General features: G+C 45.8%; 1 protein-coding gene across 6 annotated transcripts in view; it reads right to left on the reverse strand.

Annotated features, from left to right (window-relative positions):
• The window catches only part of BDNF (brain derived neurotrophic factor), a 73,629-nt gene that overhangs the window by 36,992 nt on the left and 17,164 nt on the right, over window positions 1-19,473 (reverse strand). Inside the window, exon 1 of one of the 6 annotated variants that reach the window (XM_083752521.1) lies at window positions 4,096-4,582. The exons of 3 other annotated variants lie outside the window; for them this stretch is intronic. The gene's annotated coding sequence lies outside the window, so the exon portion shown is untranslated. Of the gene's footprint in view, window positions 1-3,421; window positions 3,512-3,786; window positions 3,800-4,095; window positions 4,583-19,473 lie in introns of those variants that run through there. 2 more of the 6 variants (XM_083752524.1, XM_083752525.1) reach the window with 2 other exon arrangements.

Here is a 19,473-nt window from a genome sequence, read left to right on the forward strand (position 1 = left end):
GCAGCAGTGATGGTTGGTGGGAAGAGAGAAATCAACCCCTTTAAGCATTGTGAGACTTACTTCTAGGTAAACATGCACTGAATTGGTGCCCCCCCGACCATTCAAATCTCACCTTAGCCACATATTTGTTCAATGGTCTTAGGCAGCCTTCTCCAACCTGGTGCCCTCCAGATGTTTTGGACGATGACTCCCACCAGGCTCCAGGCAGCACAGCACAGAGGTGTCATCCCAAACATCTGGAAAGCACCTGGTGGGAGAAGGATGGCCTTATGCAAGCCACTATTATCAGCTTCAGCAGTACAGTATGGGGATAATAATGATCTACTGGGCAGGGCTGTCGTAAGGATTCTCAAGGCAATGTATATGAAGTGTTTCAAGCACAGTGAAGTGCTATAATACATTATGAAGTCTTGTTGACACAGCAGCCTAATTCTGTTGCTGCGCCTGTTTGAGATCCAAATACGAATACTAAGAGAGTTGTGGTAATAACTAGGATGGGGTACCTAATCCTCTATGCTACTCAGTGCTATCAAATAGTTTCATGTGTATGTCAGCAAGATCCTAATCAAACTTACTTGGATCCAAGATGCATTTAAAATAACAGGATTTCATTCCACATTCAGGACTGGGGTGGCAGGAGCTTAATCTGTGGTCCTCAGTTATGCTTTGTCATGCATGTAAAGCTTAACTAACCTATGAATCTCCAGGTTGCAAGTTGAATTTTCAAAATAGTCTAGATCTTGAACAACCAGATTCTCAAATGGCCAAAGCAACACAATCCCTGTTGAAATGGAAAGGGCTTATTCTGTGGGAAAGAGAATGGCAGACCCAAGTTCTGTTACAGTGCTAACTAAACTTTAATGTAGATAAGGTGCATGGAAATGAATGGGATGAACACTTTCAAATAATGGATAGGATTCGAAGTGCCATCTGTGCACTGAGCATTCCCAGTCTCTCCCTTCCCACAGCAAGCCCTGGTGTGGATGTGCACACACTATAAGATGCTGCACAAGGCCAAGGGACCACGGGGCAGGGGGAATCACTGTGTGCACACAAGACCACTTTAGACAGCCATGTGGATCTCTTTAAATCCTGGTCACTGTGATAAGATTGGGATCACAAATTATTGCAGATCTGATAAAGCAATGGATGGGGAATGAATATTCTCTGTTCTTGCAATGAGTGGATGAAATGCACAGGTGAGTATTGCAGAAATATATAGAGATTGCTTGCTTTTATTAAGTTGTCTTGCCCCATCCACCGACTGAACGCACAATATAAAAGGAGTTTAATAATTTACGGAAAGCATAAACACACACACACACACACACACACAGACAGACTTTCGTCTAGCGAAGTAGACAAAAAGGACAAATAACTTTATAGCCCTGGAATTCCAGTTATGGTAACCGGCGTGTTTTAAATTCCAGTAAAGGTTACATTTCAACAAGTGTCTCTTTCCGTTCACTTACTGAGCCTTGCTGGCTTGTGTAGATGCATAATTCTGAGCTGCAGCCAACAGAGTAACTTCCCGTTACATTCCATTTATAACCTCTGGCAGTGTGTCATACCTAGGCGGTTATGCATCCCCACTGCTGCTGCCACACATCCTAATTCTCTCTACAGCAACAACAACGTCAAGTTGCCCAAGTCATCAATATATCTCTACATACACTGAAGAATGAGTGAAACTTTTTCTTTCCAGTGTGATGACACTCAAGTTTGATTTTGAATCACAGTGATGGAAGGAACTTGAGGCAATGCTAGAGGGAATTACTCCTAATAACATGGCCAGTTTCTTGGGCTGGTGGGGAGATGGACCATGCAGCACCACTGCACACAGGCAAACCTATGTCACTCATTTCCCAAGCAACTAGCTGCAACAGACTTGCATTCCCTGGAGCAGGTTAAAATCTATGCACCCCAGCATCCTGATCGAAACATCCTGATCCTTGAAACATGGAGGTTCCACTAAGCTATCATAGCTAATGTGTGTAAACAGATGTCTCATCCATAAATTTATCTACCCTGGCATTGACCATCCAGATACTGTTGGACTCAAAATCTCTGGTGGGGCTCCAGCAGCCAGGGTTGGCTGGTGCCCATTGGGGCAAGCAGGGTTGTACGCAGGGAGACCACCATTGGCTGGTGGAGCCAGAGCCAACTAATACTTGTTTTGTTCCCATCCTCCTCCCTGTATTACATGGAGCAATGCTGAGACCAAGGTGGAGGAAGGTGACAGGCAGTGGAACCCCAGAAGGTGGACTGAGGATGGTGCGGCAGCACCATATGCGCCCTAAGGAACCACCTGCCATGTGTCCCAGGTAGCATGGTCAATGCAGCGGTCCAAATCTAGAAATCCAGAGTTCCCCATCTAAAAGTGCATCCCCATATATGCTCATTCAGAAGTTAAGCCGATTGAGTTTACTACCATGTAAATGTATAATGACCGCAGCCTAGACTTAATTCTCAAACCCGTGTGAAGAACAGCTCCCCCAGATTCACCTTTGTCCCCATGTTCTCCCCGCCCCTCCGTTTAATCCATTAGGAACTGCATTCTTTGCTTGCAAGCTCATTTCTGTACCCAAATATTTTGGCAGCTTCCTCATTAAGATAAACATTGGTGGGTGGGCATTGTATTAAAAGGAGATTGTGATCTCCAGTAATTTTCAGAGAGTGAGTGTTCCTACCATTTCCCTGGCTTCCCTGCATCTCTCACACATACAAGATTGGTCTCCGTCGCTTAGAGCGTTTCTCTGCCTCCTTGCTCAGTTGCCTGCGTTTGCTGTCATCAGGAAGCGTTCCCCGCGCCCTGGCTGCTCTCATCTGGGCAGGAGTGCTCATGCAAAAAAGTTCCTCTAGCACATCATGCTACACAAGGAAATCCCCCTCTGGATGCGAGGCCCCTCCGAGCCAGCGATGTAAGACGCATCGAGCCTGACGCGGATGATCCCACCTCGCCCAGCTGCGTGGAGCAGAAGACCTCCCACTCCCATTCAGAGGTTGGCGGCGGCGGCGGCGCTTTGCTCTGGAATCCCGCCCTCTCCTCTGGGCCTTCAGCCGCTGCGCCTCTCTCTCTGACCAGCAGAGGGCCCCCTGTCCCATTAAAAACGCACAAAACCACCACCCGAACAAACTCGCTCCACACAACTAGACCACCACAAAAATCCAAGGAGTATCGCAATTGCAGCGCTGCTTGGGTTGTTTTGCTGGTTTGGGGGGGGGACACGCGCCCCCGTCACAAAACCCACCCTTCCTTCCTAAATCCCGCAGCTGCAGTCTTAAGAAGGCTCCCCTAAAAGGAGGGGAACCCCTACCTCGCCCACTAGTAATCGCGCGGCAGGCAGCCAGCCGCCCCCAAACCCGCTTCCTCCGCTCCGCTGCGCTGCAGCCTCGAGGGGCTCCCCGCCTCTTCACGTACCGTCGGATGGGACCAGCCGGGGGAAGCCCTGCCTGTTTGCCTGGGCTCCAGCGAGTGGGCTCCCGCGGCGCGCCTGCCTCTCTCGCTCTCTCTCTCCTGCCGCCCTCGGACACCCACCGCCTCCGTCGGGTGGGCTTTCCGCAGAGGAAAGTACGCGGCAAGTTGCAGGCAGCGAGCGAGCGAGAACTAAGTGCGCGCGTTGGTGAGCGAGGTCGCGCTATAGCCTGGCCAGAGGCAGCGAGGGCGCCAAGTCCCTGCCAGCCGCGAAGCGAGCAGGTGTCTGGTGCTCTGGGGGCACCACCCGAGAGGGGCAGATCGGACAACAAACCTCGCTCGTTTGGGCCGCCCCCCCTCTCCACGCTTACCTAGGGCTGCGCTCGCTCTCGGGCTTTACTTCCGAGGAAGCGGACGGGCCCGACGGGCAGATGGCGCCGCGATCCCCTCGCTCCCAATCCTCCCGCCCGCCCGGCGCTCCATCAGCTTCACACACACACACCCCGGAGGGTCCTGCCGGAGCCCCGGGTCCGCAGCTCCCTAGCCCTCCCCTTCCGACGCCCTCTCGCGTCTCCCGCTTTGCTTGGCGCCCCTGCTGCTGCCACTTTCCGGGGCGCCTCTCTCTCCACCCAGCTCGGCTCGAGTCAACTTTTCTTCCCCCCTCCCCGCCCCGTCCCTACCTTGCCGTCCACACAAAGCCTGCTGGGGTCTCCTCCGGAGAGTCACATCGTCTCCCAGCCGTCCAGTCCCTGCAGCCGCCTCCTGCAGCTCCAGAAACACAGGAGGAGGCGAGCAGCTCGAATGTCTCATCAAAGCTTTATGAAGGGTGGGAGGGCAGCGGCGTGGTGGGGAGCCTCTGATCTCCTTCTCTCCCTTCCTCCCCCCCCCCAGCGGGCGGAGGGGGGGGGCTGGCGTAGGAGCCTCTCTCGCACGAGCCCGCCTGCCCCCCCCCCCGCCCGTGGCTGGCTTCTGCTCACTCAGGAATTATTTAGATCTCCGTTTGGGCTTCGATTGGTCAAGCCGCTTGCAAGCAGGAACGCCGAGGACTGGGGTGCCCGCTTTAAAGGAACCGCGATGCCTCTTCCACCCCATCCCAAAGCCGGACGGCAAACGCCGTTTGCTCCCTAGAAGGGGAGGGCTCCCTTTCGCCTGCTACAAACTTTATTGTCCCTACCTGGGTAGGGTTGGTCGACCAGATCTCTCTAGGGAAGGAAGAGGATCGGGTTGGAATAGGCACCCAGATCGCTTCCCCCACCCCTTATCGCGAAGCAAAGTTGTAAATAACAACTGAAAGCCAATAACAGCCACGCATATTGCAGAGACTTATGCCTTCCCAGGTTAGTTTGAGCCAGACCCATCGCAGGCTGGTCATGATCAAGCCCCCTCCCCCCATCACAATGCAATAGGACTACTCCGGAGTAAGTGGATTGGACAGAACGGCGGTGAGGAGATGGGTAGAATACCAATAATTTTTTATTATTATTATTTTCCCCCCTTCCAGTGCCTCGCTTTTAATAGCAATTTAAAAATCCAGGGAACTGGGGCTTCCTCTCGAAATGTTACGAAATCCCTTAAAAAGCTGGGAAAGATTGGCTTACTTGTTCGTGCATTAAACAAACCAGATCCATTTAAATATAGCTCCCTCACTGACCTCTCCATAGTCTGCCTATTAAGAATGCAATCAAGATAATAACAAACATTCTTTATTAATGAAGGCTCCGGGTAACGTTACAACTAGTCACTTTCGAAGAGAACACGCAGCGGGCAAACGTGCTCGATCCAGCCAGCCGGCGGATTCTCTCGCAGACAGAACCAGACAGGCAGAAGCAACGCAACCCCAAACTCACCTTTCGCTTAAAAAAACAACAACAAAGCCCCGCAAAACTTAATTTATTGTTTTGTTTCAAAAGCGCGCCTCCTTGCAAAAGCCAGCCACCCCAAGTGGGCTCCTGCGGGGCTGCTTTGGGAAGCGAGAGGGAGAAAAGAGACCCCCTCCCCGCCACTACTTGCCCAAATTTTGCAACTCGTCCCCTCCCGCGCGCGCAGCTCTTTCCCGTTCATGCCGCCAACACAGATATTAAATTATTGCTAGTGGAAATTGCGTGGCGGAGGTTAATAATTGCAACACACGCCCCGCCCCTTCACACGCGACTGAGCAGCTTCCTTTGATCTTGGCCCGGACGGAGAGATCGCATTGTTTATCAGCGGCTCGCCTCGGGTCAGCCTAGCGCCGGATCGAAACCTCCCGAGCGCCGCTTAGGGTGGGATGTGCGGACGGGAAGCCACGCGCGCCATGCGTGGAGGTCACGTGACGCCCCGCCCGCCTCTCCGAGGGAGACGCCGCTGGCAGCACTAACGAGGAACCGCAATCCCGACGCATGCGAAGGATGTCTCCCATTAGGGGGGCGGGGGGGGGGAAAGAAAAAATCGCTGCCAGCCTCCGGTTGCCGTCCCTGGCACGTGCTCGATGATGCTCCCTCGTCACTTGTTTCGCTTTCTCCTTAAAACTCTGGAAGAGGGTTTTCCCTACTTTGCGAAAAGAAGACATTGATTTGGAAGCTTTGAAGCCGCCCAGAGTGGCCGGGCAACCCAGTCAGGTGGGCGGGGGACAGTTTTTTTTAAAAAAACCATAATCATCATCATCAAGCTGAAACACTTAGCTTTTTGTAAAGTATTCTTGCTTTTTCTTCCTTTCCTAAAAAGGTGCTGCAGTTGTGTCCTTAGCTTGTGCTGCCAAAGATTTTGGTTTCATAACGATCTTGAAATGTGGTCCTCATTGCAGTCCTCTACATGTCCTCAGGAATTTCAAGGGGTTCAGGATTGCAGATCAAGGCTCCTAAACCATCTCCCAGGTCCATCGCACAGACAGCGGGTGCAAATGTCAGTCTTAGGCTATCTACACACTGTACCTTTAAGGTGCAATTTCTATTCCTCCTCAAAGAATTATGGGTACTGTAGTTTGTTAAGGGGTGCTGGGAATTGTAGCACAGTGGTAACTCGGTTTTTGAACATAATCTGTTCCAGAAGACTGTTGGACTTCCTAAACGTTCAAAAACCGAGGCGCAAAGGGTGGTCTGCAAATTCATTAGAGAAAATTGGGGGGGGGGCTCAGCGGAAGCTGGTCGACTTCCGAGGCACGTTTGTAAACTGAAACATTTGACTTCCGAGACGTTCAAAAACTGAAGTACCACTGTACTATGAAGAGTTAACTACATCGCCCAGAATGCAACTTCAGCTGGGACTAGTAAACAAGCGGATAGGCCAAGCAAAGTCAACAGTGCAAGGGTGGCTCACGGTATTTTGTACAACATAAAATGGTGCCCAGCTGCCTTCAAGTTGAGTTGCATAGGACCCAAGGCCAGCCAAGGATATTGCAGAGCTTCAAGAGGAGGGAGGAGACACAGGATATTGGAAACGTTTCAGAAAAGAGCAGTCAAAATGGTCAAGGGGTTGGAGCAACTCCTCTACAAAGAAAGGGGGTAGCTTCTGGGGTATCTTAATTTAGGGGGGAAAGACAAGCAAGGTGGGGAGGACATGGTAGAGATAAACCCTCTCTCATAATACGAGTGCTTTGGACCAGCCAACAAAGCTCAGTGTTAGAAGATCCAGGACATACAAAAGAAAGTGCTTCCTCACACAGCCACATAGTAAATTTGCTCCCACATGGTAGTTACTAACTTTGGTGGCTTTGAAAGGCAATTGGACAAATTCATGAAGAATAAGGCTACCAATGTACACTAGCCATAATGGCCATGTTCTGTCTCTGCTACTGGAGGCAATATACCGTACTTCTGAATACCAGCAGCTGAGAATCACAAGCAGATCCTTACTGGCTTCCCATAGGCATCTGCTTGACCACTGTGAGAGCAGGGTTTTAGTCTAGCTGTGCCCTTGGTCTGATCCAGCAGGGCTCTACTATTTTGGTACACGAGGCAGACAATCCCACATGCACCTCTCCCCCTTCCAGGGAGCAAGAATCCGTCAAGGTGGTGATAAAGAATGAATGAATGAAATACGGAGGAAGGAAATGGCCAATATAACTTAGATTTAATAAGAACAAAAGAGGTAATTCTACAAGCCAGCTCTTTTTAGAGGGATCACACTTACAGTGTGATCAAGAATACATCTCCTGAATATCCTGCCTCTAATTGCACCAGGGAAGTGTTTGATTTCGAGAAAGATCAGGTGCCACAGGTCACGTAAGCTTGCTGTTTTAAAGAAGCAGGGCTTCATTTGCTTTTAAGCAGGTATGTGACAGGTAGAAATGCTTCACCTCTTGAAGCTCTCTGTGGTATCTAGTGTTAAAGAACATGAGACCCTTGCCAAAAAGAAAAGAAAGAGAGACGTGAAAGTCCTAGGCTGTTGAAGTGTGCATGGTAGACTCCATCCACAGTCCTAGATGAGTGCAGGTTTGTAGTGCGCACACACATCAGTGAGAAAATGGTACCTTCAAACATGTGCAGAGTACAATTGTTTATATTTTATAAGTTTATGTGATGCAGGGCTAGAGCCTGGCTCAAATCCATCTTCCTTGTTTTGCACGACTCGCCATCCCTCCCCAGTCATCCTCCTAGCAGTGCCAATGGAGGTATGCAGTCATCACTAACTAAAAGAGAGATGTTAATGTGAGGTCTCCAGGAACACAGTTGCCCGCTGTGCCTGTGTGTGCATGCTCCAGTTGCATATGAAGCATATAACTGCCCCAATGCGATTATGAGCACAAATCTTCATGAAAGCGCAATGAAAAGGATGTCTGGAGGGGCTTAATGGCCAAGTAAGACCAAGTCAAACTTCTCAGGCCCGGGCCGCACTTTCAACCCAAACATGCATTTGGGGGACCCATTTCTTAAATTTTTACCATGTATTTTGCATGGTCGTAGTTGAAGACCAGAGGTCTAGTCTGACTGGTTGCAGCTGTCCAAGGTCTTAGTCAAGAATCTAACCCAACTCTGTTACCTCAACTTTTCTCTCTCTCCCTGCTGAACTAGGAAACTATGTATAAGAGGCAGATCTGGACTTGATGTTCCCCCAAAATGGGGAGAAGCCATGGCTTAATTTTCCTAGAACCTTAGGGATGTAAGCTGATATCTGCAGCACCTAGCAGAGACTTGTGCAGACCGGAATCTCCACACCTTGGAAATGTTTAAAATTGCCTAATGTTTAAACTCCTTCCCCACCTTATGTAATATCGTGCCTGATTTTGGGGAGAACTCCCAAACTTATAACTATGTTGTGACATGTTGGAGTGTCCCAATAAATATCCAGCTGCAAATTTTGGAGTTGTTTCTTTTACTTTTTAAAAGGAGATGCAGAGAGCTGAATGGACCACTGTAATGCATACTGACCTCAGTGGTACATAACACTAACCCTGGTTAACATGGTTATAAACCATGGTTAAAGCTGAGGGATCTCACAGACAACCATGGCTTCTTATGTCACATCATAGTTTCTCTCACTTCCACTTCCACCCCTCCACCTCTCCACAGCTCCACCTTGCAACCCTAAAGGCCTTTCCAGCATCCTTATACTGACTGTGCCTCACCATGTTATCAGTGTCGGCAACCTGCTTGCTATTAGCTGGATGGATGAATGTAGAGGGCATGGAAAATTCCTCAGCCAGACTTGGCATCTGCCATAGCAGCCCCCTCCCTTTCCCCACTGAGTTAGAAACGAGCCTGGAAAGAGCTTTAACTCCCTTGCATGCAGCGTACTGGACTGGAAATTTGAAGTGTAACCACAGATGCTGAAGGAGGGCAATTCTTCCCCAAGTCCTCTCCTCCTTTTCATACATTCAAAAGCTTTCCTCCACACCCCTCTTGAAACATTATTATCTCCCCTGCCCCTCACCTTTCCCCCTTGTATGGGTCTAGCCTACATTTCCTACAAACTATATTCAGTGGTACCTCGGGTTAAGAACTTAATTCGTTCTGAAGGTCCGTTCTTAACCTGAAACTGTTCTTAACCTGAAGCACCACTTTAGCTAATGGGGTCTTCCACTGCCACTGCGCGATTTCTGTTCTCATCCTGAAGCAAAGTTCTTAATCTGAGGTATTATTTCTGGGTTAGTGGAGTCTGTAACCTGAAGCGTCTGTAACCCGAGGTACCACTGTAACTTGTACTAAGTGGAGCTGCTGTTGAGTGCAAATCGAAGTGCTGGCTATTACCTATGAAGCCTTAGATACCCGAACGACCGTCTCCTGTAATGTGAATCTGCCCAGCCTTTAAGATCAGTTGTTGCATCCCTGTTGCACATACCTGAGGCAAGATTAGTGACTATGAGCAAGAGATCATCCTTGGTATTGGCACCTTAAACGTGCAACTTCTTGCCCTAAGAATTTAGGTCATCCCTCCCCCCCATCCATTTTTCTACTAGCAATTGGAAACATTCCATTTGAAACACTGCTCTTTGTGTTCTTGTGATGATGATTTTGCTGCTGATGGTTTTAGTGTGAACAGCTACATTTCACTGGTTGGATCACCGTGTTTTTGCTTTTTAATGTTAGATTTTATGTTTGTAAGCCACTTTAAGCTATTCCTCTGAGAGGGAAAGTGGGGCTATAGGTGATGGATTTCTAACATTTTAAGAGAAAGGCAAAACTTCATTAGCTAAAATTAAACACTTCCCCCACCCTTCAGAAGAGCCACATTTTAATCTACCTATAACAGGCTCCTAGGATTCTCTCTCTCTCTCTTTAAAAACATAAACAAACTTCTCCTTGCTATCTATTTAACCATCTGTTTGGTTAATGTGATTTCATCCCAAACCAATTTTCTGAGAAGAAAAGGTCAAGAAAATGTCCTGGATTCTTGTTTCTCCTTGTCAGGAAATCTAAATTAATCCCGATTATACAAATGAGAGTGATGTCAATGAACTCAGAGTTTTGACACCAGAGTATTTTATTCTATTAATACTTTTTAATTGGCTGAGGTCACTTCTAATACTACTAGCAGCATTTTATATTTAATTGTGTTTATGCGTGTTTCCTAGTTACGTATGTCCAACTATTCCTGTCCTCCTCCCGTACTCCCAAATACAAGCAATAGGAAGTTGCTTGAAATCAGCTAGCTCACGCTACAATGTAAATATAATAGCAGCAAGAATCAGAAATGGAGCTATTCAACACAAAATGGAGCTTGTAGACGCGGCACGTAATTTAGTTTAACTTGTATGACAACATGCTAGCTATGGGAAGGCACCATATAGATTGTACTTTTTAGCCAACACAGAAATCTCAGCAGAACACACTAGATGGCCCTCTGGGTTCCTTCCAACTCTACAATTCTATGATTCTATGAAATCCATGATTTGCTGCTGCACTCATTGGCCTACATTGCCCAGTGAATTATTATATTGTAAAAGTGTTGGTTTCCACTACAAAATGTTAATTTCCCAATCATCACAAAGGGGGAGGGAGAAGCAGAAATAATGGTCTTTCATGAAAACAATGATTTCCACTGATCTGAATGAACACATTGCTCTTCCTTTCTGTCTTTTCCCATTTAATATGAAGTAAGTCGTGGTTTTCCCAGTAGTGATGTATGGAAGTGAGAGCTGGACCATAAAGAAGGCTGATCGCTGAAGAATTGATGCTTTTGAATTATGGTGCTGGAGGAGACTCTTGAGAGTCCCATGGACTGCAAGAAGATCAAACCTATCCATTCTGAAGGAAATCAGCCCTGAGTGCTCACTGGAAGGACAGATCCTGAAGCTGAGGCTCCAATACTTTGGCCATCTCATGAGAAGAGAAGACTCCCTGGAAAAGACCCTAATGCTGGGAAAGATGGAGGGCACAAGGAGAAGGGGATGACAGAGGACGAGATGGTTGGACAGTGTTCTCGAAGCTACCAGCATGAGTTTGACCAATCTGCAGGAGACAGTGGAAGACATGAGTGCCTGGCATGCACTGGTCTATGGGGTCACAAAGAGTCGGACATGACTAAACAACTAAACAACAACAACAAGTTACCGGTATATTTCTACAGCCACTCCTATTGCAATATCTGCATGCCTTACAGACACACAACACTGTTCCTAGTATCCATCTCATGCAATAAAAGTGTTAGCAGGGCCATTATTTTATGAAGAATAAGAAAGTAGGAAATATACAATTTTTTTTTGCAAATAAACTGTATTTTCTTCAGTGGCTCCTCTGAAACCGTTTTTCTCCTGGCTTTCAGTAACCACGCACATCATTCTTCTTTCCAATAAGTTAATGTTATCAATGCTCTATTCCAATTTCTCCACAAACCCAATCCTAAAAGTGCACCTCCAAAAGTGTGTATCCATCAAATAAAGCCAAACATTTTATAAGTGGTGCCATCACTGATAACAGAAGAGCTTAAGAAGAGCACTGTTGGATCAGACTGAAGTCCCGTCCATCATCCTGTTCTCACAGAGACCAACCAGATGCCATTGGGAAGCCCACAAGCAGACCCTGAGCCCATCAACACTCTCCCCACTTGTGGTTCCAAGCAACTGGTATTTACAGACATACTATCCCCAGCAGTGGAGGTTGAACCAAGTAATTGTTGCTCATAGCCCTTGATAGCCTCCCTTATTCTCCATCAATTTATATAACCGTCTTCTAAAGTTATTCTACTTGGTTGCCATCTCTACTTCTTGTAGAGAATTTCATAGTTTAACTGTGCACTTTGGCATCTTGGCTCCTTCAAAGATGAGTAATTTGGTGAAGTAATGCATGGAATTTAGTATAATAGGTATTTCCACCCCTTAAAAAATTGGGGGGGAGGCCCTTCATGTTATTGTTGCAAGCTATCCAAGAACCCAACAGCAGTATCTTTACACTGACTTTCACAGTACAGGCGGGGGCCATTTTAGGCACGTCCAACTGGCATGTGATCGCTGATGTGTAGGACCTTTTGGACCTGGAAGAAGGCAGAATGGGGGCAGTGCGTAATAGGGCATGCTTATATGTGTTTCGCCAGTGGGCTGGGAGCAGAACCCCCCCAAGCAAAATTGCCGCTGCCCATAGCGCTTTATCCATGGTCTGAAGTGCACTAGTCACTCAATGTCTATCTCCCTTATAGGCAGTCTGTCTTTATTCCATGCCCAAACCCCAATTGCCTCAGGCAATTCAGATTCTGCATCAACAAAAGCTACATTCCCGTATAGATTTTGCAAGTTTATCAGACCTATATAGCTTATCACAGTTTGTGTTGTTTATTTTGGCATGCTGATGCTGCAATCCTATTCGTACATCCCTGGGAATAAGTGAATTCAGTGGGATGGACTTGTAAGTAGACATGCATATGGATTGTATTGTGATTCCACTGGTCATGGGGAGGGAAATAAAGTCATCTATAGCATTGGAGCCTTGCCCCAACAACTAGAAACCTTATTCAGCCACCCTTCAGGCTTCTGATATTTTTGCTGGCATTGCCCACACACCTTCAAGAATATATTTGCACCCACAGTGCTATAGGCTTGTTTTTCTGAAATGAAAGCTGGGATTATTATGAATCTGAATTTTGCCCCCCAAATACCACATTTGCATTTTTTCCCATGTTGCTGCAGAATCACACCATACATTCAGTTCTGGCTATCAAGGAGGGAAAACTTCCAAAGGTTCCAGCATATCAAAAATGTGGGGTAATGATGTCCTGAACCACATAGGAGAAATGGATAATATAGATACAAAGGCCTATCATTAAATATAGCAGCAATGCACACACTGTCAAACCCAGAAAGCACCGGGAATAAGATGGACGCAAGGTTTAGTTTGTTGGGTCCAATGTCATCTTTCCTGATGTTTGAGATCCTTCAGTGGTTACAGAGATATACCTTGTGACTATGCACTCACAACTCATAAGAACTGGGAATTAATTTCACCGGTGTTACTGGATTACTCTCATGTGCTCTGGTAGGCATTAAAAAGTTAGTGTCTGAGCAGAGAGCAAAGTATCTGGGTATCTGGTGTCCAGAACCTGAGTGCATTTCTGCCTCTCACTTCATGATTCTCTGGGCTAACAATACCAGAGATCTTGACCACATGTCTTGGTGATAGCTGAAAATGAGAAGAAATAACAGGAGGGGAGATCAACATGCAGACAGAGAGAAAGTGCAGCAAAAAACCCACCCCTTTGTTAACAAGAGCCCCAACAAGATAGGCTTAGCCACAGAGAGATATGGTGAATCCTGCCATTGGATCTTTATTATTCCATTTCCAACGAGCCTTTCAAGTGATTTTCAACCCAGTTTATCTGCATTGGACTAGACATATTTAAAATATGTGGTTTATTGCTAAATTGCTTCAGGATGTTTCATAAGAAGCGGTTCATAGATTCAGGACTGACTAAATGTGGGAAATCAGGAAACTCTTCCTGCACTGTGGGTCGAAACATGCTGGAAATGACTTCTCCTTCCCTTCCAAGAATTTATTGAGTTTATTGATGAATTATTCATGATATTTCTCCCTTGTTACCCATTAGGTCCGGAACTCCTTCCCAGAACTGTGCCACATCTTCATCTTCCTTCAAATTCCTCAATAACTCATTTTCCCCCACGATGCTTTTGACCAGAGACTTTAACTATTGGTGGGGAACCTGTGACCCTCCCAGTGTTGTTGGACTCCAGCTCCCATCAGCCCAAGCCAGCATGGCCCATAGTCAAGGATGATGGGAGTTGTAGTCCAGAACCTCATTCCACATTAAGAACAAAACATTAAGTATATATAACATGGATCTCTTCTTCCCTCTGCTCTCTTCCTTCCCATCCTCATTCAAATTTGAATTGTAAAGTCTGAGGCCGGGAGAATTATGGAACTATTTTGTCTTTCAGAGTATAAATGTCAGCAGAATGCTAAAAGTTAAACACCCTACTGGGTACCAATCCAAACCACAGTGTTCTCTTCAGCCACTGTGTATGGCTTGTGGTCAGAAATGAAACTTATATTGAATTACATATGCATAAGGTCTAAGGGATTCCTTATTAAAATGACTCATTTGTGTGCTGTCATTCATTTCATTGAATATGTGAGATGTTGAATCTACCATTAACTGAAAATCCAGACCCTGCTGATACCCATTAGAAGATGGCCAAATGCCAGCTCCATTGGTTCCTGCCCCCTTGAATCCATACTAAAGGTGAGAATTCCTGTGTGGTCCATTGATCTGTAAACTGGCAGATGCATTTGACCCCTGTGGCCAAATCTATTGTCTCTCTCCATCATTGTGGCCAGTCATCTTGTTTGACCATTTAATACTGGTATCTAGCAATGGGTAAATTATAAAGTCCCAGGACTCTTTAAGATTTCTCCACAATTGTTTTTGTTCTGGTTTGTAAAGCAAGACAAAAGCATATTTCTCATTCATACGTTGATAGTGGACTATAACAACAGTAGAACCCCTCAGAGGTATAATAAAACAAAATTATTACCATATTTTTTTCTTTGATTTTATCTTGTTTCCATGACCTACAATCTATTAACTATACAACTGGTGGATAGTAAAACCAAATGAATGCATGAAAGAGTGTGGTTAAAAACAAATCTATCTTTGATATTCTTATATGGAAGGAATCGGAATACTTTATATAGAATCATAGAATCATAGAGTTGGAAGAGACCACAAGGGCCATCGAGTCCAACCCCCTGCCAAGCAGGAAACACCATCAGAGCACTCCTGACATATGGTTGTCAAGCCTCTGCTTAAAGACCTCCAAAGAAGGAGACTCCACCACACTCCTTGGCAGCAAATTCCACTGTCGAACAGCTCTTACTGTCAGGAAGTTCTTCCTAATGTTTAGGTGGAATCTTCTTTCTTGTAGTTTGGATCCATTGCTCCGTGTCCGCTTCTCTGGAGCAGCAGAAAACAACCTTTCTCTCTCCTCTATGTGACATCCTTTTATATATTTGAACATGGCTATCATATCACCCCTTAACCTCCTATTCTCCAGGCTAAACATGCCCAGCTCCCTTAGCCTTCTCGTTATCTCAAGAAGATTCTGAACATTCCAAAACAGGGCAGGCCCAGATGGGCTCAGTTCCAATTAAAAGAAGCAGAAAATGGCCAGTCAAATGTTCTCTAGCTTTTCTCAACAACAGCAACCATTAATTTTGAAGTCATCTCTATGATTTAATGTCAGATGTGCTGTAGACATTGTCACAAGAAAACCTAGGATCAGGTACACCTAGAAAGTCAGTTTTATTCCATTGTCCCCTATATAGCTCCAAGGTCTGCTGCATACTTTCAGCCTGAGCAATCAATCACTGAGTTGATACCTCACATCAAATTTATGGACATCCTCACCTAGTGTTTTCACAGAGGTGTTTCTCCAGCATGGGAGGCAAGATAGAACCCTGAGGAGTCACATAGTATCAATGCCACAGAGCTGAGCAATAATTCTTTAGCATCACATTCTAGAATAGGTGATACAAGCAGATTCAGAACACTTGTAGTGTGGTACCCTCAAACTGGACTTGTTGCCTAGGAGATTGTATATCATGTCATCTTTCCAGTGTGAGTGAGCGAGTAACAGATATCTATCTATCATCTATCTATCTTCTCCATTGAAGGCATCTGACACCCATTGAACAGTTTAATTGCTAGACAGAAGCTGTTTCATTTTCATTATTCTTTCCCAAAGATTTTTCTGAATCTAATCTTTGGAAGAATTGCTACTTAACGTGGAAGCATTCTCCAAGCTCCGTCCCCCATCCCTTGCGGTCCTATTCAGTAGTGATCACATATCCAACCCACATATGCAACATGCATTACTTTGCTGCACAATAAAACATATTTATATCCTGCTATGACATTACAAGTGCTTACTCTGTTAAAAATTGAATTGCCAAGTGTGTTTTCATTAAGGAAAAGAACTGAAATAGTTAATGAAGGCTGGCTTCCTCCAGCCAATTAAGTGCGACAGTAGTACAGTTTTGGAGGAAGTGATATTAAGATTACAGAAATTTGTGAAACAGACAAAATTGCACATATAGTCCTGTGATTCATAAGCATGTTTCAGGCTACAATCCTGTACTTGCTTACTTGGGTAGGTGGGTGGGAATAGTCCCTTTGAACTAAGCAGGACTTACTTCTGAATAGGCATGCATATGAGTGCACTGCACAACAGTGCCACTATTGAGCTTGAGAGAAAGGAGGGATTGACAAATAAACCTGTGGAGCATTCTGAGCACCTATAGGTGAAAACAAGTCATGTGATAAAGTCAGACCCACAAACCACAAGTGATTCTGGGTGAGGTCAGCTTTTTCACTCTGAATGGCAGCAGGGCGTCACACAATGCTGAACCTGCTACAGAGCTGCTTTGCTTTTGCCACTGCCTGATCCACCTTGCCTGGCTTAGTATTCTCTGCCCTTGCTTCCTGGACCTTGACACCACATGGATACAACAAAAACAGGGTGCGACATAGGCACATCCCCTGAATCAGAATGCTAGCTGCAAGCTCCATATTCTGTGAAATCTGATGATCAGAATCAAAACTGGCGTTCACTTTTCAGGCACAGACTCAAGTTTGCCATTGTGAAGATGCTATTATTTACGGAAACCCCATCTTCAGACTCACACCCTTGTTTAGCAACAGGAAAAATCTGCTAATTGAGTTAAATTTGGCAAATGTTTCCATTGTTTTGCATATGTCAATTCAAATCGGGAACCCACGGGTTTTGCATTATTTTCCAGCTCTGTTTGCACAGCCTCTGTTTGCCCTCGAGAGCTGGAGCCAAAGCTTTTCTTTTTATAGGAGTGCCTAATTTGCATCGTAGAAGTGCTTGCCTCGGTGGTGTTTAGCGTTGCTGTTGCTGAGGGTTGACGTTAAATAGCAAGCTAAGCAAAAATGGCAACAGATTCAACTTTTATTGGCATTCAAGCATCCCTGCAGCTGCTTGAATGGTGTGGCTAAACACCACACACTGCATTAGTGGTGCCTGGTGCCCATTGAGACTGTGGTGGGGGCATTAAGGCAGGGAGCCCAATGGTCAGTGTACCCAGAGCCAATGACAGCTGCAGCCAACTAATTCTACTCTTCTCCACAACTCCTCCCTGCACAGGCAACATTGTCACGAAGGAGGAAAACTGCAGGCTGTACCACCCCTGGACTGGTTGTCTGTTTAGAAAGTAGGCAAATGGGGGTTGGCTGAGAACAGAGTAAGGTTAGCAGAGCAGAGCCCCATTTGCTTCAATGGACCAGCCTCCAGTTAGCTGCATCATTGCTTGAACTCGGCCAATGGGTTGCTGGAGAGCAGCTGGTCTTTATTGAAAAGCACCATAAAGCACTGACTCATGAAAATGCAGGCGATTTGATATTTAAAAGCCTTGAAGGCTCATAAATCACCAGAGATTAGATTGCTAAAAATACTGTCTTCTTTAATTTGTGGAGTTTCTGTTCCCCACCCCCACCCCCTGCTGTTCCTGAATTAGTAGCTCCTTTCCCCTCTCCACCAGGCAACCCTTTGGCAAGACTTATTACATTCTAAAGGTCATAACTTGTTGGTAAAATGGGATCGCCTGAGTCATTATCATGCTGCTATCAACCATCTCTTACCAAATCCACTTGAGGGCAGAGCAGGGCTCACTTCACATGCCTTATTATGAAGAACCATTAAAAGTCAACATAGTGTTGATTAATGAGTGTATTGCTATATATTTATGGTGCAGGAGGCAAGTGCAGTTCAGATTTCCTGCCTCACTCACTCTTTTATGCCACCTTTGCTTGGGTTGGTAAGATTCATGCAGTTCTCTGAAATTCAGGGCTTGTGCAAAAGGCCAGCATAACTGGGCACGTGATGAGGCCTGTCTGCTTAGCAGGAGCTTCACTGTTGATCCCTGGAACCTCTGACCCGTGCTGCTCTGCCTGCTCTTCTCTTGCTTTTTGACCATGCAAGTGCTCCCAAGAGTGACGAGACAAAGCTGCATCCTCCCCTTGCTTTCCACTCTCCCTCTGGGTAGTTGAAAACGGGCAATGGTGGTGGTGAGGATGCCCTAACTGAATGAGGCCATCTTGATCATAGGAGCCCCCCATAAAATATTTGAGGGCCACCCCCAAGTTAACGATCATTGCCATTCAAATTGTGTCCGTGCACCGCATCATGTGATCAGTTATGCAGGGCAGGGCTTATTTGCCCCCCCCAATATTTTATTCAAGTTGGCACCCCTGTCGTGAGCTATCCAAAATGTGGAGTTGGCACTATCTAGTTTGTTTATACCTTGGATAGTCTTTTCACTCCGATGCATCTGAAAGGTGTGCAAGGTTTCTGTTGCACCAACTGACTTTTATGTTTACTTCAGAATCAGACGTAGCTTGTACTCAGGTCCTGTTTGTGGACTTTTCACAGGTGTCCGGCTGGCCAATGTAAGAACAGGATAATGGACTAGAAAGGCCTTAGATTGTACAGGGCTCTACCTATGTTCTTAAGTGGGGCTACTTCCAACTGTTGGAGCTCCAGATTGTGTCTATTGTGATAAATAGTCCACTGCAATGATAACTGATATGGTAAAAGTTCTTCTGCAGAACTATGCTGTGATGACCATACATGAGCCTTACATTTTCTTGAATGGTGAGGAATATCACACATGTTGCATGACTGCTGTTATTTAAATGGGATGTGTGCTCTTGTAATTAGTTTAAAGTAAATGGCTTTAACCTGAAAGGAGTTTGCTTTATACAGGTGAGGAAAAGAACCAGGTGTATTCAATTAAAGATCTTATTTTTGAAATACTGAAGCTTTTTCTGATGACGTACTCTGGGATATAGGCTGCTCACATAAAACATCTTGTAAATGTGTTTGGAATACAGGCCAGCATTAAGAAAGCTGACCTCTTTCAGCTTGTTTCAATTCTTCATTTGAGATTTTAATGTTTGAGGAACAAAGAACTTTGCCAGGCAGTTTGCAAGTTTATGGAGTTCTGCTTTGGGGAAATAATGGAAAACTGGTTTCAAAAAATAATTTCCTTTAGATTCATTCCCATAAAGATCCATGCTTGTCATATCCTGTAACAGAATTCACTAATAGATTTCAGGATCCTTTATTGCCAGGGGAAGGTGAGTTGAATGAATATGACCTATAGTTACTCTACTTGCTT

This window comes from Podarcis gaigeae (genome assembly GCF_964106915.1).
Source record: "Podarcis gaigeae genome assembly, chromosome: 1".
NCBI lineage: Eukaryota > Metazoa > Chordata > Lepidosauria > Squamata > Lacertidae > Podarcis > Podarcis gaigeae.